The following is a 25,922-nucleotide window of genomic DNA, read 5'->3' on the forward strand; positions in this document are numbered from 1 at the left end:
ACTTGCAAGGTTTTTTTTGGATGCTCTCTGTCAATATCTTTGATTTATTAGCTGCAATTCTAATTGTATTGTATTATAATGTGTTATCTTGCATTCCGACATCTTATTTAGTAAATTAGTTTGTTTCTCCTTAGATCATTGCTGCTGTTTTGTTTTGGGGCCCATCCCTCTACCCTTTTTCCCTTATCCCTTTCCAGGGTGGAAATCTGCAATTCCCTCTGCCCCGGTAGTCACGGAACTGGACCGAACCAGCCCATAAACTGTTGACAGATTGAAACAACTTCTGTAGTTGTACTGAAAAATATCACAGATGTATAGCAGGTTTCCAAGTTGTTTGTGACAGCACTGCTTAGGAAGATGTAAAAAATTATCTACTTTGCACCCTCTCTTCAGATATTCATATACATTAACAAGTTCCCCCTGGTGCCTTCTCTTTTCTAGACTCTCAGCTGTCTAGACCTTCTTCATAGGAAAGATATTCCAGTCCCTAGATAATCTTTGTGGCCCTTTGGTGTACTCCTTCTTGTACTACACAGCTCAGAACTGGACACAGTGCTCCAGGTGTAGCCTCACCAGTGTTGAGTAAGGAAAGCTGTGCTTTCCATTTCTCAAAAAAAAAAAAAAAGAGAATTTTGGCATTGAGTTGAAAACTAAACCTTATTTAAAATTGAAAGTGAAATAAGGATTGTGCTTAGTTTTTTGTTTTTTGGTTTTTTTTTTTTGTAAAAATTGGATGTACTACTTCTATAACATTATGGATATCTGAGACAGTTGGAATAAGCAGTGTTAACTAAGGGGACAGGAGTGATAATGATCATGGGGAAAGTAATCACAGAGATTTCCAAACATCCTTGATTAGTAGAGGGCAAATACATTTTAAAGGATATAAATCTAAGGGAAAATTGGTATGAAATGAAAAAATGCCTTAGTAGAAATAGGTCTGGAAAATCAACTTTGGATTTATTATAGTTAGAAACCTTAAGACTCTCTGCCTAACACTCATGATTTGAAGAAAATTAGCAGATGTTTTACTGAGGGAGTAGAATATAAATCAGTTTGAGAGCATTAAGCTATGCAGAGCTGAGTTTATTATTTTCTGAAGAAAAACTTCTGAATTAGAGAAGCTAAACTAGTAAGATTTCTCACTCATCCCACTGTTAATTACTGAAGGTTTTGTACGATAAACAGTTTAGGGAGCAAACCGTCTTCACTAATGCTAAATTGGTGTATGGATTTCAGTGCATTCATACAACTTCATTTTTGTAAACATCTCTTCAACTTTGTGTTTTGTCTAGCCAATCTTTTCTCTTGCTGTGAATGGAAAAAAAATAGATATATTTCATTTAAATGTAATGAAGGGCATCAGTAATGGTTACCCTTCAATACTTACTGAACTGTTTTGTAGTGCCATGGGTGAAATCTGCCTTGTAATTAAATCAAATTTCTAAATTCAACTTCCTAAACACTATTTTTTTGTAAAAATGCAATAAAACTGTACTTCTAAGTAAAATTGTATATATTATAAAGTTTTGAATCTACTATGAGAAAGTGGCAGTGCATTTTTCTCTAAATAATTTCTTCATTAAATACCTGATTAGAGAAGTCACTCTGTTTTCAGCATGTTGAATCCAGATGTGTCACAAGAATTAACAATTGCATCTGTTGTAGTTTGAGGCCTTCTTTTGGTATCATCTCCGACTGACTTTACTGTCCTTTTCACTCACTGTTGGGAACAATATGTTGCCTAATATTGTCAGTTCTTTGCTGCTTCCTTTTAATTTGGATTAACTGATCTTTCTTAAACTAGTATTATGAGCTAGTTAATCAACAGCATGTATGTGTTGTTATCTTGCTGCCAGAGATGTATGTTAATTCCAGCAAGTGGATAGATATTGTATATTTATTTATTTGTCTGTATATTTAGAAAATGTTGGGATGAGAATAATATGTAGCAGATATTCCTGAGTTTAAGCTTTTTCATTTTTTAATTCCTTTGAATTGCTTATCGAGTAAGCAATATGTTGGACTTAAGCAGTAAGCTGGACAAAATATGTCAGAATATCCATTGGATCACTTTGAGGTATTGCAACAGGAGAAATGGGAGATTAATAGATAAGTAATATACGTTATACACTTTTGCTTAAGGGTGCAATGACATGAAGAAAGGTTAAGATGGAAGAATCTAAATGAAAATGCATGAGTTCTTCAGTTTCCTGGAAAAGAATGCCAGCAGAATACTAAAAGCTTTCTTTCTGGAAGGATCATGTGTATTTCTTTCCCCTCCAAATTTTGTCTTTCAATTTTATTAAAATACTTTAGAGTTAGGAAGAGCCCTTACAATTTAAAAACAAAAACAAAAAAAGCCTTGTGATTTTTTTCCTCTTTTGAGAGTTGGAAACTTTTAATTTGGCTGTTTTTTCTTTCTTTCAGTCAGAAAAAATATAGCAATTTAAACTCAAATTATGTAATTCATCCCAATGTCACCCACAAATACTCCAGACTTTAAAGCCAGAATTCCAACAGCAGTGAGATTCTTACTTTATCGCATCACAAGATGTACCTCCAGCCTGCCTTCGGAGAAATAAAATTGTACTTTTTAGGAAGAACATATATTCATCTTTGTAAACACATCTCAAGGCTTTTATTGAAATAACCAATAATTTCACAGTGTTTATTATATATAGTTTCTTTTGCTTAGATTTGTTTATTAATAATAGGTACCAACAGAGTTTTTGTAGAAATTTTAGATTTCTAGTCAAAGAAAATGAAGATTTATTTATATATTACATTTACACTATATTGTATGTAACCTTCAAACAATAATCAATTCTGCTAGGACTATGGATCCTCAGTCTACCACTCAAAGGTCAAAAGTAAGAAAAATTGATCATCTGTTGTGTACCTGTATATCAAGATATATAGTCTTTCTTCAGTGCTCCTCTCATTAACATTTCTAGAATAACATTCTTTTATAGAGTTTTATCAGCTGAAGTCTGAGACTTTTTCTTCAGAATTATTCTAGATTTTAAAAGTACAGTTCGGAATTACAGCAAGTTATTTCTACTACGAGAGGAACCTGTTAGTTACAGAAAGAGAAATCAGCCATTATGTCACTTCGAAGTTTTTACAATTAAAAGTTTTATTCCTAGAGGAACAGAAAGACAATTAAATGAAATGCTAACAACAAATTAAATGCTTTATAGGTCAGTCATCCCATTAGGTCTCTTTAGGGAAGCTGTTCTCATATAAAGCATGCCATAACCTATTTGCATAATGATTCTATCTTAACTGTGCCTTCTGCTCTTTTATGGTGTGTTGTTTATCCTACTGCATGGCTGATATAGTAGAATTGCAAAGAAAGTAAAATCTGCTATTTATGGCAGACAAAACACTGCACCATTCAAATATATTATGCAGGACAGTACCCAAACTGCAAATATGATTTAACACACAGAGACATTCTGCTCCCGCCTTTGCAACTGCTTAATTGCTTGAATTATAGAACTGTTTCTATCATTGTTTTCGTAAGATTGCGCACACAAAATCAGCTCCAGCCAGAGTGTTCAAAAGAAAGTGAAAGGTTTCTGAGGACAGTGCTAATGGTTGGTGCTTGCTTGAAAAAAAGTCTTTTCCATAGGTAGAAAAATGCTTCTGATAAAGTCTTGTCTCAGGTATACACTGGCACAAACATTTTTTTTTAGATTTTTTGAGGTAAAGAAGTTTCATAAAATGAGAATAGGTTTCTGCCATGGCATTATCAGGTAGTTATTTCTGACATTTGTTTTGTCTTCTAGTGCAGAAAGTGAAGTAACTGCAAATCATTTTGGCATGCAACCAGAAAACTCTGTTGTTTGGTTTTGTTTGTTTTGTTTTGTTTTTTAAACTATATAGTTTTCAGATTGTAGATTTTGTCCTCCTGTACTAAAGAAATGTGAACAAGTTTCTATTAGTAGCATTTGAACTCATAGCAGTATCAATTTACTTGACCAGCTGTAGGGCTTTGTTATTTTCCTGAAAACTCTGGTTAGTTTCTCTGGCTTTCATAACAGCAAGTTAATAAGTATCTCAGAAGAACAAGAGCTCTTCTCTTTGCTATTGGTTGCAAATTCTACATACTGGATCCATATTTTGTAGGATTTAGTGGGTCTTATTTTGTTAAAGCTGTGTGTTCTGAAATCCTTACGAGCACAACATCTTTTAATGAAATAGTTTCTTGCAGTTACCATTTTGAAGCAGTTAACTTCAGAGTCTATCAATTTATAGTTCCAGGGCAAGGAAAGAGAATTCAAAAACAGGGCAGAAGATCCCATCTTAGTAGTAGGTAATCACTGGACAGGCTGACTTGTCTCATCAAGCCATCAAAGTATTCTGAACAAGCTGTCTCAGTGTTACAGACTGCACTGCAGCAAAACTTCCAGTTAGGTTTTCAAAGCTCATTAAAATATCTGACTCATTCCTGAAACAGTACTCCTTTTCTGTTAAGGAACGGTGGCTAAGTTTTCAAAAGGACAAGGTACTCAGCAGTTCAGAATCACTTCAGAAATAGATACTAAAAAATACCTCAAAAAATACCTCAGGCTTTTCAAAATAGAATACATTAAAAAAGAATTAATTCTTTCATTTTTAATGCTTAAAGCACAGCCATTTTGATCTTGTGTTTATGCAGCAGTGAAACCTAGACTGCTGTGAACCACAGACATTGCAAACACAATTTTAAACGTTATTCTAGCACATACTGCAAACTACTTTTGCAAGTACCTTGATCTTGTGGTTGGCAGTATTCAGACCTGCCCTTGATTCTGTGCCTGGACCACTGTTGACCACATGATTATACTGATCCTTCTAGACTTTATTAATGAGGAATCTGGATTTTGCTATGAAGTGCAGTCTCCATCAATGTGATCCTCTAGTGCTATTGGCATTAAACATTATTGCTCTTTTCCAGAATTTGTAGAGAGGATGTTACCCTCACTATGGCCACGCATGTCAGTATCAACTCCATTTGGAAGACTTCAAGATTGGATGCAGAAGTGTTAGACACAGCCAGTATCTTTCCTGCCACTAGCCAAAACAGTTCTTAATACATTATTTGCTTGAGTATTAGCAGAATTTAGAGTTCTCTCTATACAAAAACTCTGGAAGTTGAAAATTATCTTACATCCTTAATGACTCATCCCCTTCCAACTAACTATGTATTCTGCAGGACAAATATGACACTAAATGTCATATAAATGAATTAAGCAGTTTTCTCCAAAGACCTGAAATAACTTCCTTCTGTTACTAAGGACTTTAAGTCAACATCCTCTAGTGAACCTTAGCAAATTAAAAAGATTATTTCTGCTGTTCTGGTGTCTCAAACCTTCTTCTCAATATATATCCACTACCTACCTTTCTTCTTCATAGTATGCAAATGTTTGTCATGATTTCAACTTTAAAAAAAAAAAAAAAAACCTCACTACTTTTGGTAGAATTGAAGAAATTATCTCTGGAGAATAAGTTAGCATATATGTTTAACATTAAATAAGTGGTGATTTAATCTCATATAAGCAGTGAACATTGCTGATCAGATATGTTTTGTATAACTATTGCCTGGCATTATGCTTGAGTGCACCACTTCTGCAAAAGGCAGCAAGATTGCTGCTATTTACCCCTGTAAATGCTGTTAAATGCTTTATTATCTATGTTGAAATATTTCATGCTTTGAATCATAGTACTGCTGCTACTGTTTGCTGTGAATATATTATTTTGAGACCTTCATTTTTGTCTAACTTCTTTGAGTGGAAATGGAAGATTGGGAATAAAATGTTTCCAGCATTATTTTTAGAGTAAGTATATATCCAGAGGAAATTTCTAGTCTTAGCTGTAGCTACTACAGAGCTCAATTTTCTTTTCCTTCATATCTCTTCAAGTGCAACAGCTAAGTAGGGCTTTCCATATTTCTTTAGTTCATGTACAGATAGAACATTTGTACCATACCTGAAATTGATATCCACTTTCCTATTGTGGTGGAAAACATAAAGTAATAAATAGATATCTAACCTGTTTTCAAATATCTTCAGTAACATTCAAATATCATTCAGTAACATCTTTAACTCCTCTATCTGTCAAGAAGTTTGTAGGTATTATTTGTCCCAACTTGGTCTAGAATGCTAGACTTCAGCCTTTTATGTTCTGTTTTCTGGATGATGCTGAGTATTCAGATGTCTAAACAATTATATAATCTTTTTCCTAAATTCTAAAGCATACTCACTATTTAATCTAATTCACTTTCTATTATAGGCTTTGATATGTTTTTTTGCTTATGACTGGAAAACATGGGCCTCAACAACATGTTCCTATACCAACGAACCTCAGCCTAACAGTCCAAAAATTTCCACCTACATGTTATGTAGAGTTATGGAGGAAACTCTCCTTTTTAGTCCAGTGAACTGAGAGGAAAGAATTTTGTGGTCACTTCCATGTTATTAAGCATAGATAAGAAATATGGAAGAGGCAACAGTAAGAAGTAAATTAGCAGCATGTTTTCAAAAAGCCTCATTTGCTTTCCCAGTATCTAATTGTTCAGCTTACATTTGTTTTCCCAGAAATACCTCATTCTGCTTTATACAGCTGATTTTTTTAAATTTATTTATTGCATTTCTTTGGAATTTTATCTTTTTATCTGACTTCTCATACAAAAATACTTGCTATTACTACAAAAAGAAACGAAGGGCACAGCAGGAAAACAAATTTACTTACAAAGTATAGACTGGGGTACATGGCTGGATTATCGTGCAAATTTAATGAAGTGCAATATGATTATTTTGAATTCCTAGTGAATATGGGTCATTTTGATCAAACAAAGAAGTGTGAGAGTTTGCAGTGAATCTAATATAAGAACAGAACAGCTATTTAGATTTGAAATGTTGCAGAAAGAATTAGGCTTTGTCAGAAAGCAGTATTTAAAGACTTTCTCTGGAAGTGTATTACAAACAAGACCTCTTCCAGAGTCAAAATTACCATGTACAGAAGATTTTCCCAAATAAACTTAAAAGATGCTTGTTGAAGCCATATACAATATTCTGAATATTTTAAAAAGCTGTTAGTATATGCATGTCACTCTGAAAGTAATGCCTCCTATTTATTTCCATGGAAACTACAACAGATCCAAAGAACACAGCAAAGCTGTTTGATAGAGCAAATTCTTAGCTAGAAAACACCTTTTTTTCAACGATCCTGCCATGTCACACTTGTGAAAATCTGGAGGGTCTCCCAGACATTGCTTGTCTTTCACATTGCTGTCACCACTGCTGAAATGAACCACCCTCTACCTCAGTGTGCTCACATCCACTGTATGATCTCCATGAATGTTCAGCAAGTATCAATGAATGTCAATGGATACATTTTTTTCTGCACTGTTATACCCCTTTGCTTCATATGCATTTCCTTGTCAGACATCATTCTGTCAGACTTCCGCTCTGCTGCTATCTGTCACCACAGCAACAAAATGTAATGGGGTATTCATGGGAAGGTTCAGCCTCTGCTGCCATCCCACCAACATCCACCTCTGATGTTATGGGCCAACATAAGAGAAGGCATTACTTTCGGAGCAGCCCTCATAGAAAGTATAATTTATATGATCAGCAGTCTCTGGTTTTAAAAACAGATTGTTTAGCAATGAGATATTTACAGCTTATCTCTGTGACCCTACGTGATACCAAACAAGGTTTACGCGTGGGATAATATTCTAGAAGCATGTCCAAATGCCTGAATTTACTTAATTTGAAGACAGAAAATTGTGTTGACACCTTGAAAGATTGTAATATTGATATTACAAAGAGAACTTTCTGCCAGATATTGATTCATCATTAACACTTACCATTCAAAGAAGCACATAAAAATACCAGTCCAAATGTTCCAGAATCTCAATGTTTTCTTCTGTCAATATCAGCAACGTCTTACCAGTTTTAACACACTTCATTAATGAATACCCATGCCAGATGTGCCCCTGTTTAAATGCCTAAAAATAACTCTAAGTTGTTTCCTGGCAAATGCTAAGCTGACATTAAGATGAGCTTATGGCAATAATTATATTGCTGCCTTTAAGGTTTATGTTGCACATGCAATTGAACACACAATTTGGGTAATTTTACATGAGAATGTTCTTGAGGCTACTACCTACAAACATTAGAGAAAAGTTGTGATGTAAAGAGAGAAAATCATATAATTAATTCTGTCTAAGAGTTATGTTTAAAGTAGTGAGCAGATGGACAGTTTTTTAATCTGGAAATCCTATCTCTTGCCAGCTGTAACATGTCACATATAGCATGTGTGGCTCAAATACAGAAATATCCATAGAAAGTTGGTAGAGACTTTAAAAGTAATCTAGTTCTAACCTTCCTGTTGTAGACTGGTTGCCACCAACCAGATCAATCTGCCCAGGGTCGCATCCCACCTGTATGGGGCAGCAACAGCTTCTCTGGGCAGCTTCTGCCAGCGCCTCACCACTCTCTGAGAATGTCCACCCAACATCTAACCTAAATCTCCCCCACTTTTAATTTAAAGCTGTTCTCACTTCTTCTATCTCTATCAGACCACGTTAAAAGTCAGTCTCCCTCCTGTAAATAAGCTCCCCTCAGTACTGGAAGGCCACAATGATGTCTACCTGGAGTCTTCTTAAAGGTAAACAAGCCCAGCTCCCTCAACCTTTCTCCCACCCTCTGATAGTCCTTATGGCCCTCCTCTGGATGCACTCCAACAGCTCCATGACTTTCTTGTATTGAGGACTCCAGGCCTGGACTTGAAACTAGAATGTTTTCTCTTGACTAAATAAATGTCACACCACTGTTAGTATTTCAGTTACCAATGACTTCACAGAGGCGATGTATGTGAAGATGTAAATAATGCTGCCAGAAACATCCAAACATATCTATGGCCAGTCCGAAAACTTCTAGAGCTAATACTAGAATAATTTTTTTAAAGTCTGAATATGGTTATGAGCATTAGGGTGTGAAAATAGAGGTGTTCTTATATAGAAATGAGATTGTAAAGAGGAAACCGTGTTCCTTTGAATAAGTATTGTGGCTTAATTCAACAGAGAGGCCCCAACTAAATCTGTTTTAATCCAAAATGAAATTTAGCATGTATAGAATGTCTAGCCATCCTAAAACTTATTTAGATCTCTCAAATCCTTTTCCATATAGCCAAGAAGTTGTATCTTGAGAACATTTAATCCTTCAAAAGATTTAAAATGAAAGTACATTTCTGAATTTCATATTGCAACTCTAATGCTGGTATTGGTAAACATTTCAGTGAAGTAATTTTATTGATATAAATTGTATACTTCAAAAAGTTTTCCCAGTTATTCTGTATGGTCTGTTGCTCAAATACTATAATCACACATGCTTCCTATTAACTTCCATAGAAAAGAATGTAGATCTATTAGCTCATTATCTGTGAAAACTTTAAGTGCAAGTGATATTCATTCATTCTTGTCCAGAGCAATTCTGAAGATTTATCATGACAAAGCATAATTGTAATTAGACGTAATGCAGTTGTCTTTCCAATAAGAATGAGAAAACATCAGCTGTAAAAAAAAATAAATAAACACAAAATTATTTTTTCTCCATCCCTTTCATTTCATTAGGAAATGGGAAAAAACATCTGGAGTTGTCTGTGAATCCAAAGGCACAACCTGAAAATTTCTCTGTAGGCTCATTACACCCATTATCTGTCTTCATTTTCTGCCCTTCATATACTATTTCCTTCTGGACTTCTGTTATTCTCTGCTTCATTAGCTGCTAATGAGTTGAGATACAGAACAGCATGTCTTCTTTCTTTATTCTTTTCTAACATTTACTAAGACGTTGGGAGCTTTGTTCTTCTCTTTAGGTAGAGGGAGAAGGTGATTTGAGAATGAGAGTTAGAGATACCAGGGTAGATAATATCCCATTCAAAAATCACAGACTTAATTTTACTTATTTTTGTGTGTGTGTTATCAGATGAAAATGAAAATAATCTTTGACTATTTTAAATCATAAAGATCTCTTTGCCTCTCATTCAATGAATCCTTTTACTATATAGGTACTTATTCTGATATTGACTAGCACTAAGAAAGATGATTCACACCTTCTTTGCATGTCTTTTTACAGATAATTTGCAGTGTAAGACAAATATAAAATGATTTATACAGGTTGGTGATTGAAACACCAATGATGATGATACAATAATTTTAATGCATTGATAATATGCTTCAGTTTTACAAATTTAAGTGTTATGAATTAAGAAGCGATTCAGTATTTGGTCCTTCTGCAATATATCTATCAATAGTACAGATCATTTTAAACTTTGAAAACATGATACTTTGCATTCATCTATTTTTTAATATTAACAAATTCTTAGAAGTAAAATTCTACAGTTATGACACATATTCACTGAAAAAAATGACTTATAAATTGATAATGGCCAGTACTTTCACTCTTACATAATACACTTCTAAATATGAAAGAAAGTTTATAACATTAGTGTTGTAATTGAATTTAGAATTTCAAACCCCTTTTCACTTGCATTTCTGCAATAATATATCAATGTTGCCAGTTGATCTGTATGTATTTCTAGTGAAGATGAAATATCTCATTTGCAGAAATATTTCATTTTCAAACATTATAGTTGTGATTAATACAAATGTAGTATTAGCTTGATATTTAGGCCAGGATATTGAATCTAATAGCGAATGCTTAAAATTGTTGGAAAATCTCTTCTGTAATCAGGACACATCCTAAGCTTTCTTCATTAGATGCGTGAAACAAATATTAAAGAACTAGATAATCAGAAATTATTAAAAGGCCTTTAGGCATCATGTAAAATCAGTCAGATATGTCACTATCTTGAGACTGCTAAGTATCTTAAAATATGAATCAGTTTTCATGACCTTGAAAGTTCAGATGAGTCAGTCATTAATTTTAGTTTGCCAAGAACTTACATATCTGCATATAGGACTGCCTTTTCCTGCTGACTGTTATTTGGAGTGAGATTCATGTTGAAATGCTTGCAAGACAAGGATGTCCTGCTACTACTGGTGGGAGCTGTCTTAAATTTGAAGTGGTTTGAGAAAATATGTACTGTTTAGCTAGTAGAGAATCCCATTAATTCAGATCATAATTTTGAGTGCCAGCAATGGTGATACTGTCAGAATTGCATGCTATATACTTCTCCAGAAGAAATACTGAGTGGGCTTCACCTAGAATTTTACCGCTTTATGCTTTCTTGTTCTTTGCAAGTTTAATCACCTCATAGGACTCTTCTGGTCCTGTTATGGGTCAGAGAGCTTTTGTGTTTGACACACTAAAGAATTACAATATCTTTTATAAGGAATAACAAGAACTGTTGTCAACCATTAAAAATTTCAGGTGAAAGTGTTTATGGTGAAAAAATATACACATAGAAAAAAAGTGCAAATGTAGTATTTAAGCCAGCAAAAGTTAGTGGCAATATTTTTTAGAATTTCGAAATTCTATGCTACCATTAAATAAAAAAATAACACCTTTCACTCCCATCAGAACAGTAAAGCAGAAGTTTTATAAGCCTTTGGCACTGTTTTAGTAATGTTAATGAAGAGTTAAGAGAGGTATTTTGTACCATTTGTAATATTTTCAGTCAATAGTTCCAATCAAACATTCTGCCAGAAAAAGGTGTATTTAAATAGATTTAATTAGAGATGAGATTGATAACTTGTGCTCAAAAAGCTTGGTATTTCCAGCTCAGAACAATTTTGTTGCATTGGATTCAGGCTGACTTCTCTGAATGCCTTTTAAAGAGAGCTGCTGTATGTTAATTCAACAGTCATCAGAATTTATAAGATAGTATAAATATCTATATTTGTATTTTAATTTGCTCCTTAAAGTCTTCTTTTGACTGTTCATCTTACTCCTATTCTTGTTCTGTCTACATGGCAAATCCGGCCACAGGTGTCAGTCGTGACCCTGCAGCCCTAGTAGAAGGCACACAGCTGAATGTAAAGACTGTGGCTCAAGGCAGACTTCCACTTCCCTTCGCATTCTGAGACCAGACTTATGTCTGAAACAATGTAAAGAAGTAATGCACAGCTTCTAACAAGTCAATCAGAAGAAAGCTCTGTCTGCTAAATTATACCAGAGGCTAAACAAAGTTACGCAGAATTCCTTTAAAAATTAAATTGTGATTTATTTCTGTGACTGAGAGGTGGGAATTCCAAATTCACTCAAGTAGGAGCTAGGCTAACATAAGTGATATGGGTTTGATTTTAGTCTTGTCTCTTTTATAAATTAAAAATAAATAAATAAATTTGGAAAGGATTCTATCAGAAAACCAAATCTCGAGGTAGGAAGACAGAACAAACAGCTTTGAAGTGGTTGTTGTCTTCTAGTCTCTCCAAAATGAATAGCTTGAAAAGGAAATACTTTCTTCGTAAGATCTGAGACATCTGTGGAAAAAGTGGCTCACCCTTTCATTTCTTGTGTAGCTTCTATCAAAATGATGTCTTAACTGGAAATCATGGTAATTCTTAAAAAAAATGTCAAAAACAGTAAGACATTCAGCATTTGAAAGCATTGACTTAGCACTGAATTACACTGATGGAGTAGTTGATTTTAAATGCAGAATACAGGAGTATAAAGATATTTTGAAAGACAATTAATGTATAAACATAATTATGTCCAGAAATGATACGAAATTTGAAATGCAACTAATTTAAAGGTAATTAAATGTACTTTGCAATATATAATGATATGACTGACTACTTGAAGAATCCTTATTAAAACTGAAATTTCATGGCTGGAATTCCAATCTCTTAAATCGGTTTAAAGGTGCACATCAGCTGTTCTTTTGAATTTGATTGGCAAAACTGACTTTTTATGTGAATACCTTTTTATTGCTCATTTATTTGTGGAAATATGGGCAGATTTGTTTCTAAGCACTGTCATTAACTGGCAGGTTTTTTTCTTCTCTCCTTAAACTTCAAAATGTGATGGAATGGTTTTTAAAATGCAGGTTTTCTCAAGAATATAAGCTCTCACTTTGTATCCCTTTGCATAGGAAGGGATGCTATCTACATTTTCTTGGAATAATTTATAAGTTTCTTTTGAAGTAGATAGATGCTAACGTAAACCCAATTGTCTGACTTCTCATATAATTACATAAAATAACATTTCCTGAGTTTCAGTGCATATTTTACTCTGACCTTCTGGTTACTCCCAGGGCTTTGTCTTTGTCATCAAACTTACAAACCCAGCTCTGCACTGAGAAAGAATTCATGAAGCAAAATTCACCTTCAGGAAAGGAGGACAGCTTTGCTTTTGATGTTTGAATTTGGCCTTCTGTCTTGTTGCACATGCAGTACTGTGCAATGGCAATGAAAATCTTGACTTAAAGTTTGTAACATGTAGCCACAACGGGACTACAGTTCTCCACTCCTTTGATCTAGAAAACTGAAATTAGTTCAAAAACTGTATTGTAGCAGAACCAAGCAATGGAGTAAATCTCAGACTTGGAGAGAAACTTTGGGAAATTTCTTTTTCCCCAGGCAGTACAGTAAAATTTCTTTCATGAAAGGCAAAAGAAATGGGGAAGAGGAATCATTTAACTAGATCAGATTTGACAGAGGTATGCAAATGAGTTTAAATAAATTGAATAAAATCTGAACGTGAATACTAATAAATAGGAAGTCGTTATCATAACGTCTACTAAATTTACAATCTCGGAAGATGTGCAGTTAAAAAGTCTGAGAAAATGATGAAAGTTTAGACTCAATAAAAAGTTTCAGAGGTAAAATTTGAAATAAAATTTGAAATGAAAATGACCTTAAATCTTTCTAAATATATTTGCAAAAAAAATAGGGGAACAGTACACCATGAGCCCAAATACTTAGATAAATCTAGTATATGAAAGCTCAGATTAGAATTGTGTGCTTTTTATATCTGGACTTTTTTGTTTTTCATCAAGTTGTCAGGAATACAAATAAAGATATCCATATGTTTCTTAAAGTAAGAAATAAGAGAATCAGAAAACCCTAGGATTATTGATTTGCCATTAATTCTTTGTAGAATATAGGAAATTACATATCATGCAATAACTACTAGGTCTATATATCCCGTAGGGGAAAAAAGAAAATATATTCTTGAGTAAATTACTCTTATATTCTCTGCTCACAGATGATCCTTTTTAGGATCCTGCACACTAAGATACTAATAACGGTACAGATTTTCTGAGCAAAGTTAAAAGGATAAATAAAAGGAAGATAAAATTGATTACTGAGAATCCTTTAAGTACAATTTAAGGATTTATTTTATTAATCTTTTAAACTGCAGTTTGTAATCAACCTGTCATGGCTAACACTTTTTACAGTGTGGATAGAAGGAAGTACAGATAAAGTGCTACAGCTAAAACAAACTAAAAAAACTTCTTAGGTCAGTCATGTGATAACTTTCAAAAAGATCTATAAACTGTATGCGGGCAACAAAGAAAACTTGTTACCCAGCAAGAGACATTACTGAGCTTGAAATATTACAGTTGGATATTAGAAGTCCTCTTGAAAAGAATTTCAATAATACAATTTAATTGTTTTCCATTCCATTTATCATCACCATTTATTTATGGTGTAATACTGTCGTGTGTTTAGGATCCAAGATCTGTATATTTTTCTAAGAGAGTATCTAACAAGTTCTGACACTTTGCCTTTAAATACCTGCTCATGATAATGAAAGTTTAAGTAGTTTTAACTGAAAGATTTTCAACTCAGTACCTCAGTACCTGTGCAGATGTGGCTTCAAATGCCCATGCCTATCAGTATCTTAGAATTCAAGTGGGGACTACTTTTTATGAAATTAAATAATCATAGAATCATAGAATCAGAAGATTAGAAACAACCTGTAAGATCATCTAGTCCAACTGTCTTCTCATTACCACTGCTCTTCTCATTACCATTGCAAATAATAATAATAATAATAATAATAATAATAATAAATCCAGTTTAGTTCTATAGGAAATACATTAAAAAGAAAAGCCTGAAAAACAGTTTGGAAATTGCTTGTAGGAATACATTAAAAATGTATAAGGATCAATAAAGCAGTTGTAATTATTTTCTTTATATGTAAACATGAGAGGAATATAGGGACGATAGCTCCTGTGTTGGACTCCTCAGAAGAAAAGCACACAAGGTTTAGAAAGTTTTCTTAGTTCATGTGTATGTTGATATCCCTTCTACTTGGGATATCATTTTTCCAACATTAATGGCATCACAAATCCAGAAGTATGTGTAGAGACAACTATGACTGGCATATCAAATGTTATCTTATTTACAACAAGGAACTTTTGTTCAAGGCAGCTATTCTTTGGATGTGCTTTTTTAAACCACAACAGCACTCTTGTTGCATTGAAGGAAATCTCCCATAGATCAGGGAAAAAAAAAATTGTCTGTGAATTCAGGATGACTCCTTCTGCCAATTAATTACAAAAGGTGCTCACCTGTCATTTTGCACGTTTAGTCTTTGCATGTAAACACACAAATAACATTATTCTATTTCAAAGCATAAATGGGACAGTGTATTAGTGGGGGATGTTCCATTCTGCTTTCTGTATTTGATAAAAAGGTGAATGCACGTAGATCTTCGCTACTATTAAAAAATAATGCAGAAATGTATCAGCTGGAAAGCCAAGGACCTTGCAGTTCTTATATAAAGTTACTTGCACTCTGCTCTGCAGTTCTGTGTTATTACACAATATCAGCTTCACCATCACTGTTAGGCTTATGAGGATAAAACTATAAGTCCAATTAAACACAATTAGAAGGGGAAAATAGATGTGTTATCTTAGAAGGCAAACAAACAAAAAAAAAAAGTGAAAAAGTTTAAATGCAAATAATATTAACAACAACAACAAAACATGAGTTTAACTTCTTAGCACGCTACTCACTGTAAAACACAAAGACTTCTTTTAGGACTGTTGTCCTAAATTTGATAATTTCTTACTTAAAAAAGCCCTGATCTGTCACTTTTGCCTTGAGGAAGTTCTTACTGTAGTTTCACAGGGTGCAAAAAAGGCCAAAGGCTTCTTCCTTTGTTCAAAGAGATCTGTAGATTATAGTTCTGCTTCCTTTTAGAAATTCACCAGATAACATTACCAAATAAGTTCAGACCCCTGTGAAGGCATCATTACTTAAAAAGGTTTGGCCTCAGACAAATACTGGGATGGTCAGTCTGATAAAGTAATATGTTCTTTTTTGTTTATATATATATATATACACACACGTATATATATATATTCATTCAATTTCATTTAGTAGAAGTAGTTAGTTAAAGGCATGATCTGAGAGCTATTTCAGTATCTATGGAGACCCTCCTTTTTTTTGTATGTCATGTTATCTCACTCTATTTTGCTGTTGCAGAACATCATTCACATTTCTATCCTTTAAAAGTTTTCTTTCAGTGAGTCACAAGTCAGGTACATGACCCAACCCTGTATCTTCTTGCCTTCTATGGAGCTGTTGTAGTGAAGCTCATTATAATTTTCAGAGATTTATTCACTGTTAATTAACTCTGAAATGCAGAGTGCTAAAGCCGTTTATTTATATTATGGGAAAGTGAAATGTTGCCTTCAGTATTTATCCTAGAAAATGAACAACTCAGAAAAACAGCCTAAGCAGCCAAAAATACATTATATTAAATATGCAATGAGTCAGAAGAAGGAAGAAAATCAATAGAGTTATAAATCCTATTAGCCCAAGGGCATCAGTGACTTGCAATATAAGTCAACATGTTAAGTGTTTTGTTTTGACAATTTACTCATAAATAAATTTATACTTTCCTAGCCTGAGAGCACTAAAAACCCCAGCTTTGGTATCTCCCTTTTCATCTCCACTATTTGTAGATACGCTAACTCACAGCTCTTTTATAGATGACATCACATCTTGCAAACTTTTCAGCATCTTTTTCTGATTTACTGCAAACAGCAAAATGCATGTACTCAGATGACATCAAAACGGATAAATTGAGGCATGAGAAACAGAAATAATCACAGAATATAGCTTGTTCAAGCAATGATCATATTTGTTTTCACAGATTTTATACTCAAAAGCAGTTTGCAAGTTTTAAGGGAACTTTTTTTAAAAACTACAGTACTGCAACATATGTGCTGAGCTACATTACTGTGGTGTGGTTACTCTCAGAGAACACACCTAATAGAACCACTCTTTGAGCATTTTTGACCAATTATTTCAGTGTTCTATTTAATGTCTGCAAAAGGCCTTGAATTGAATGGATTTTCATCAACCTCCAGGAAATCCATGTTTTAAATCAGAGTATTTGTCCTGTCCTATGGTCCTATTTGTTTGTTAGCCATTGCTTAAAAACAGTAGCTTTCCTGAACAAGTCAAAAATGATCTTTGCTCATAGCTGCAGCCAATTTTCAAAGCAGCCACAGGTTCAGCTTTTCATAGAGAGTGGATGCACTTCAAATGAATAAAATAAAAATGAACAACTATAAAAAGAAAATAGCCAACACAATCAAATAGAAAGAGGTCTGATGATGTTACTCTTTTGATAGCTTTTTGATAGTTCTGTTTCTGCAGTAGAGCCAGCCTCTGAATTTAGTGAGGTAATATTTCTCCCAGAGCCTAAGGGACAAATAGCTCATTGCAGATGGACTGACTTGATGATCAAGATATCAGAAATTCTTTAATTGTAAGTTAATCTACAGTGTCAGCTTGTCAGTGTCCCCTATGTCACCACCAACAGTTTTCTGAGGTTTGCCAAGAGCAGAAGGTTTGCCATTGTGTCTGTTTATCTCAATATCCTTCAGTATTGGTAGCCTTACAGTAGAAGAGTTAAAAAAGATGGTATTCAAAGCAGACTTCATTACAAAATAAATCAATAAGTAAATTGAACTGTTCAGAATGGCCCTTCTCAGTCTTAATTTGGCCTCAAAGCCATCAAGAATGTTAATAAATTTATTAACTTTTAATGGTTTTCACTAAGGAATTCTGTAATTTTTTGATAAAATAGTTTCTTAAAATCCAGAAGCATTAGATTAGGTACATTAGAAGATCTATTATTTATTCTTATTTTTCCTTTGAAATAAAAAATATTGTCGCTAGATAAAATTGTCATAACTAAATTTTTACTGTTGGCACTTCAGATAAACATGTGCATCACTATCATACTCTTCTGGTTATCCCAGAAGGTTATGTCCTTCTTAAAGAGCTTTTGCTCACCCATTTGTACTAGTAATTGTCATTGATATTGCTTCCCTGAACTGCTTGTACTTTTCTGTTGAGTTCTTGTCTCGTTTATTCTCAGTACTGTTGAGAGATAGAGGTTGTTTTGGTCTGGAGAACTTACATCACAGCTTATTTTGAAGTAATTTTTTTTCTTAAGGATTCCTTGTTCTAATTTAAAGTTCTATACCAAGTCATTAAGTTCACTCTCTTTTCCTGCCTACCTCGAGATAAAGAATTAGATAAATTGTGATCTCAGTTTAGTACTCATAAATATGTGGCAATTAGCATGCCTTTAGATGGATTGCTGTTGTATAAATATACGGAATATACCAGTTTTTTACATGATCAGATTTGGTAGTTTCAAGTAGGTTCAACTAAGTTAAAACTGTGTGAAAAACTGATAAATGCAACATAATTGGTAAGTAGCTAACAAAGTTATGACATTTCTTAAGGCACAAGAACATATGACGGTAAAAAAAACCTTTCAAAACATTGAGATCACTCATTTTGCAAGTTTAATGCAATAGTATGTAAGGAATCAAAACTGCTAAGATTAAAATGGTAATTTCATATCAGTAATGGCCTGGATTCTTCAAATAAAACAGCAAATTTTTAAGGCATTTTTATATTCAAGCATATTTAAAATGCATTTATTGTATAAACACGACTTTAATTGTTAAAGAATATACACTTTTTATAGTGTTGTATTTAAGACCATGTTTTATCAGCTTCCACTGGCAAAATAATGAACAAAGCTCAGCTTAACTTAGAGAGGATTTTATGATCAAGTATATTTAGGCATTCTTGAACGAAATTCAATTTGAGTAGTTCAGCAGTTATAAGCTATGCCATTTGTTTGCATTATGGTAATTACAAGTTCTTCTATTCACAATGTTTGGTAAGTTCTTCAGCCAACTGATGCTCAGGTTAAAGCCAGTACTTTATCAATCAATATGATTTAACTGAGCACATGTATTTATATTTGATATCTCTTACTCTTTGTTAGTTTCTGTGTTCAAAGCTATTGCTCACAGATCTAAAAAGCAAAAGTATGAAGAACAACATAGAAATAATGGCTATGGAAATACCTGAGGACTTTGTGATGGAGTTTACTATAGGGGTTTGCATCGTTTCTTGATGAATTTGAAACACAATGCCTTCTGATTAATCTAAACTCTTCTGGACATTTTATGTACAAAACTTCTTTATGCCCTATTTACAAAGTTTATTGGTTCAAAAGGGTTACAGTCTTACACTTCTGAGGAGGCTATTAAGATGCCATAATATATCTTTGAGATTTTTTTCTGGATAAAAAGCTCAATGTTAATATCATTCATTTGTCCATATGTTTGATCTAGGAAATAGTGTAACTGAAGATCTATTGTATTTCTATTCTAATCTTTTAATCTTAATCTTTCTTAAGAAATGTACTTAGTTTTTTGTTGTGTTTTTTTTTTTTTTTTTTTTTTTTTTAGGAAGGAATTTGGAATTCTTTAGATCAATGCATGAGTAGGATTTAATAACAAAAGAATGTGATTAGTGTTTGCTGCTCAGAGCCATAATATTTTCAAACATCAACAGCATTGAAATGACAAGTAAATGTACAATTTAGTCTTGTCAAACAATGTGGGTGTATTTGAATTTGATAGGGCATAAACTGTGAAGTGGTATCCCTTTTAACCAGTATAGCACGAATGCACACTGATACAATGTGAAGGGATAATATAGTCTTTCATTAACTGAAACTGCAAGAATTATGAAGGATTTTCAGGAGTTAATTCTATTGCTCAGATACAAAGTATTCTGAGTTATTCTGCTATGTGACTTAAACTTTTTTGGACAAATGTACTTAAGTGTTGTTATAACCATTGTTGTCATTGTATTAATATTCAATATGGGGAACAGAAAATAAATTTATTCAAAATACTTTTCAATTGAGAATGTCAGAAAAGGCATAGAAAGTTGGGAGACAATATCCCATCAAAATACATATGTTTTCAAATCATGTAAAGTTAAAAAACCTGTTTATAAAGACATGAAGATGATCAAAGATGATCTATTTACTGAGGATTTAATTAATAAATCATTTTTTCTGAAATACCAGATAACATTTGTGGGATATGATTATTCTTATAATTTTTGCCAAGTGCCATATGTTCTCTAAGTTACTGATATAATTAATCTAACACCTAAAAGTTTATATAATTTTGAACATAATGTGCTTTTATATTGCTCATTTGTTGTGGATGATTTTAATAGGTATTGTTGGATACTATGCATATTTATGCATAGAGATGATGAACTACATGATGAAAAAATAGAAAGAAAAGGAGAAGTTTTAAAATTCACGTTGAGGCCTGAGTCTGTGGCTTACTTGACTGTACACGCAGTATAGGAGGCATTCACATGACCAGCCACGCAAAGTATGCCTTGGAGAAGATGGCATCCAGACCATCTTGGATCAAGGCTTATTAAGCACTTACAAAGAAACTGCGAGTAAAATATACATTACTTAAAAACATAAAGTAGTACTTCATTGGCTAATGCATATGCAGTCACTAAGGTGCTGAGCTACTAATGAGCTACTGAGCTAAATATTTGTGCACTCTGTATGGGAGAATTGTCAGAGTTCAGTTTGTTCAGTAACATGTTTTGAAAAGTTGTTATTCCCTGAAGCTCCTGGCTATGAACAACAACAACAACAACAAAATGGAGGGGTTCCATAATTAAAACCCCAGTTTTTCTCATCCCTCAAATGCCCTGGGAGATGGTCCTTGTGATATTTCTTACCTTAACATCTAGTCCTACAAAGGAGAGGAACTTTCAGATTTTTTCTATTATTAGAGCAAGCTTTAGGCAAACTACTTAAATTAGCAAGTTTAGCATAGAGTTACTAGTTTCAGTACATCTCAGAGTAACAGAAAAAAAGCCTGAAAATTTCCTATGCTGAGATACTGGCTGCCTTTGGTGAGGTTTTTCTAGATACAAATTTTCATCTCGGTTTCCATAGATGATATAAACACATTGCTCTAATTTTGCATCCTCTTAAATTTGTGTGAACTTAATCTAAAAGTATCTTTGAGCTCATAACCAGTTGTGTAATATTTTGTAGCAAACAGTTCTATAGTATTTCCAGCCTGAGGAAGTAGTAACTGTGTAATTTACAGAGGTTGGATATGAGAAATATTTTCAATTTGCAACTATATTTTAAAGAAAGTTTCATAAGTTCTTTACTATGAAATGTAAGAAAATGGAATTAAGCATAAAAGATTCATCAAAATTTAAACAATTTACAGACAACAGGGAGGAAATATTTACTTAAAGAAATTGTCTCATGTGTGCACTATGTGCATTGGAATAGAACAATTAAGGTCTCTACGTTTTATAGGGTTTTATTACTTATAAAAAATAGCAGGAGGTTGTGAAAATAATTAGGAAAATAATAACCAATTTTGAGTATTTGTGCCAAGCTTCTTTTACTGCAGTACACATTTCAACCTCAGCTGCCAAGCTTAATGGCCAAGCATACTCTTTTTAATCACAAATTAAATTTTGTCTTATTAAGGTTCTTCCAGTTTTGCACAGTAATTTTTAATCATTAAAATTTAGTTCATTGCTTTCTGTTAACAGAAGTTTCTTTTCAGCACATAATCAGCACTTGCTGGTTATGACTACATAGAAACTTCTCTTTTACAGGAATGTGTCTTAGCAACCATGTCCTCTTGATTCCTTTGGGTACACGGGAGAAAGAAATTAAACTTTCTTTTCTAATTAACATAATGCAGTTAGTCCAGATTGACGAAAGGGTGGCTGTACATCTGTGACTGAGGGAATAAACCAAATATGTCAATTTGGATAAAAAAGTAAACATTCTGTGTTCAGCACAGAATTTCAGATTAATTGTCAGCACAATAATTATGTAAGTGTAATTAACGTTTAGACTCTGAAGTCACTTGAGTAACAAGAATGCCCAAATACAAATTTGTAGTGTTGTCAACATTTATGCAAGTACAGGAATTTTAAGGGTGCTGTTACATATAATTAAGTCAGCAAGCTGCCTGCTTATCAGCTAAATAAAATGATTAATGGTTATGACCCTGGTAAATTTTTGACAATCATGTCTTGTGATTGTAACAAGGCTGTTTTATGAAATGACGGCGTTTGATTGCATGTTGCCCTGTCAGTTGTGTCTTTGTTTTCACCTTGTTCTCCAAGCATCTTCTCCATCTCTGGTTTAAAATTTAAACTGAAGAGGCAATTGGTAAAAATGTCAATCACTGAATTTGTTCTTACAGTAGTTTCTCTGTGTAAACTGAAATATACAGTATATTTCAGTTTAAGATCTGTAAATTCTAATACTATTTTCTGCAGTGTGTTTGCACACTTGAGCTGCAGGGGAGTTTGAGCCCCATTTTTGTAATGGATTTGTAAAGAACACAACATACATTATATCATTTCCATTAAAATAATTTTTAGACTTGAGAAATAAGATACATACTTTGTTAGCAAAAGGAAGGAGGCAGTTAGAGATTACACTTCCTAGAAGTAGATGAGGAGTATAACAGAGAGTTGGAAGGCTTTTATGAAGCTGATATGACAGACTAAAAATGGGAATAAAATGAAAAAGGAAAAGACCAAATTATGAAAGGCACATTCATGACTGAAGAGGAATATAAAGTATTTGTTGCTGCAGCTGTGAGTTCAGCAAACAAGGAATACAATTTTGGAAGAGCAGACATCTCGAGAAAAGAAAAATCTGTTTGAAATACAGTTTACATTCATCTTTGGGGATGACAAGAATTTTTTTAAAAATTAGCAACATGGAGATGAAAGCTGAAAACTCAGAAATATGAAAATGTGAAATAAATTGCATTAATTGAAACTTATTTCTCCTTTCAGAGACTGCCTTTAGTCCCCATGCCAACCACAATTATAAACACTAGAATCCAGGACTGGCTTTTGAGGACACTCAGCTTTGATCATCTTGCAGCCAAGTGCCTCCCTGAGTGCAACCGACGTCCAACTGGTGTGGAAGTCAACCTCACTTTGCAGTTCTCTATAGCAGCATGAACTGTGCACAAAATCTTCATGTGCTTGAAGCTGCATGCATTTACTTCACTGGCCACAGCACAATCTACCACTGATCAGCCAACATGTTTTTCAGTGCAGGAGGCCAGGTCACAGTAACTTTGTTTCCAACTTGTGATGACACTGAAATTTCAATTTTTACTCTGAACTTTGGCCTTAGTTATCATAACTGTTTTACATATTCAGATTCTGATAGCTATTTGCTTTTAAGTATTCAACAACTACCATTTATGTAGTTTTCCAGTCGTTTATTTTCCACAATGGAAATATTTTATAAAGATACTATTCCTATTCTTTAGCGGAAAAATGAAGATGTTACATATGTTATTCTTTTTCAATTATGATTCAACTGAATTAAGAGGATCAGCTGAAATAAACTTACTTCTAATAATATTAAATACATTTTCTTTCACACTAGCAAGAAAATTTGGTACCAAATGACACAGTCAAATCACAGACAAAAAAAAATTATGTAAAAATATTATGTAAAGTTCAGTGAAGGAAATTAAGACAGATGTAGTCTCATTGTCTACACTTTCTACTGAAGTTCCACTATCTAGGTGTTGTTTATATTTTATGATGATGAGGAATTACTGCAGTAATCCTGTAATAGCTAGACAACTTTTTCACGGGCTTCTCAATGTTTCTGACTTTCCCTTCTAAATATCTATATGCTCTGAAAAGAGAAGAAACTATATTTGGATTCTTTCAGTTTGTAATATTTTAAGTATTTGTACTAAAAGCAATAGATAACATTAAACTATGAGTAGAAATAGGTAAGGTATCATCACATTCAAAAGAGTTTAGTACCAATGTCACAGTGCAAGGTAAGTGAGAAACTCTACCTGTGAATAATACCAAACAATACTTTCATTTCATGTTTAAGAACCTGATTCATTTCTACTTGCATTTCAGATTTGAAATGTGAACTGTAATGTGTCCTGGTATCTGTTTACATGTACATAAACAATAACAGTGAATGCAATACATTATTTATTTAGTAAATCCAAGAGATTTGTTATGGTGTATAGGAATTGCTGAATCACAGCCTGAACCTCTGATTGACCACCTGAGGCAAGCAATGAGTCAGCCCTGGGAACACAGGTGAAGACAATTCTCCTGTGCTACTGGAAGGCTGGAGCCTGCCTTCACCTCTCCTCGACTCCATTTAAGAGCTGACTATGACTGAGGGCAGATCTCTTTTGGAGATTGCTCCTCTTGGAGTCTTCTCAGCAAGCCCAGGACAAGGGTAAGCTTTCCATTCATTCTTTTTTAGTGCAATGACCTGTTTAGCCTAACTTTCCTGTATATTTCTTAATTATAACATCTGTGTATTCATTGATTATGCATTATGGATATTAGAATTAAAGATAATTAAAGAATATAACAGCTTGGATAAATTATAGGAACACCCTTAGCAGGTAGCAGGTTGAGCTAATTTTATAATATTGTCAAGAATAGCTCAAGAAATACTTTATCGCTTCCAAGGGAATGTTCCATTTCTCATCACGCAAACAATTGAATGTATCCATTTAATCTTTAGTTCACATAGTGGCTGGTTGTCAGTCATACCTCAGCTCTTTTTCAGATCCCTATGAAATTGTTTAGGACAGTTTACTTGTTGCTTTATTTGTTATTTATGTGTTGCTTTAGCCCTGGGTAACTCTTGTCTTGCTCTAATTTATTGGAGGGAGAAGAGGTTCTTTAAAGTATATATACCCAACATGAGATTAAGAAACAACAAGTCAAATGTTGGTCTGATTAGATTATTATAAATCTTAATCAGGGAGATGGGGAAGGTGAGGCTGGTGACTATTACAAATCAGGGTGATGGGGAAGGGAAAGCGGGCAATAGAAAAACATAAAGCAGGGATAGTCGCCACCGAGATCCAGCAGCATCCCGTTGCACGCCATTCCGATGGTCCGAGGCAAAAATGCAAAGGGGAGAGCAGCAGCATGGCCAGCCTTGTACAGCAAGCAAGTACAGCAACAGAACAAGTCCAGGATGAAGGGCAGGTTTCAGGTAGCAGGCCCAGGAGGAATCTATCAGCAGTCAAGCGTCATGTCATGAGGCATCTGATGTCAGGCAACTTTCCTTGTGGTTGTTGGTCTTTTTTTTTTTTTTTTTTAATCCTTCTTCTTTTGCCAACATGGCATTCCTGGGCACTTGGGTAAGTCATGTGCGTACCCCCGAGATAGCTATCTCCCTCGAGATAAACCCACACAAAAGACTGTTTCCTGGCCATTAATCTATGGCTTATCTCTCTCTAATTGCCCCTGGCCTGCAAATCTTCAGACAAAACAATTCAACAACTTTGACCAGGATTTGTCCATCTATGTCCCTCAGATGAAGGATTTCTCAACTCTTGCCCAGAATGTGTCCATCAGTGTTCCTCAGCAAGCTTTGAGACAATGGTGCAAAAGAATAATCCCTTACAATTCTGAATATGTTCTTTTCTCCTTTTTCCAATAGTTGGCCTGAAAAGATGTTTCTATCTCCCTCTTTATTACTCATGTAAAATAAATTACATCAATTTATAAGTTGTGTATATTAACGGGTGCATATTTAGCACAATTTTACATTGCTTCTTGAGCCATCTTATCAGAA

The 25,922-nt window shown here is 33.8% G+C and overlaps 1 long non-coding RNA gene across 1 annotated transcript in view; it reads left to right on the forward strand.

The window, feature by feature from the left end:
- LOC146543772 (uncharacterized) overlaps positions 1-24,087 on the forward strand; it is a 58,720-nt gene extending 34,633 nt beyond the window's left edge. The window contains exon 2 of the long non-coding RNA XR_014884963.1: positions 23,126-24,087. This is a non-coding gene — a long non-coding RNA (uncharacterized LOC146543772). The remainder of the gene's footprint in view (positions 1-23,125) is intronic.
- Positions 24,088-25,922: the final 1,835 nt, after the last annotated feature.

The sequence above is a fragment of the Meleagris gallopavo genome, chromosome 9 (assembly GCF_905368555.1).
Source record: "Meleagris gallopavo chromosome 9, MGAL_WU_HG_1.1, whole genome shotgun sequence".
NCBI classification, from domain to species: Eukaryota; Metazoa; Chordata; class Aves; order Galliformes; family Phasianidae; genus Meleagris; species Meleagris gallopavo.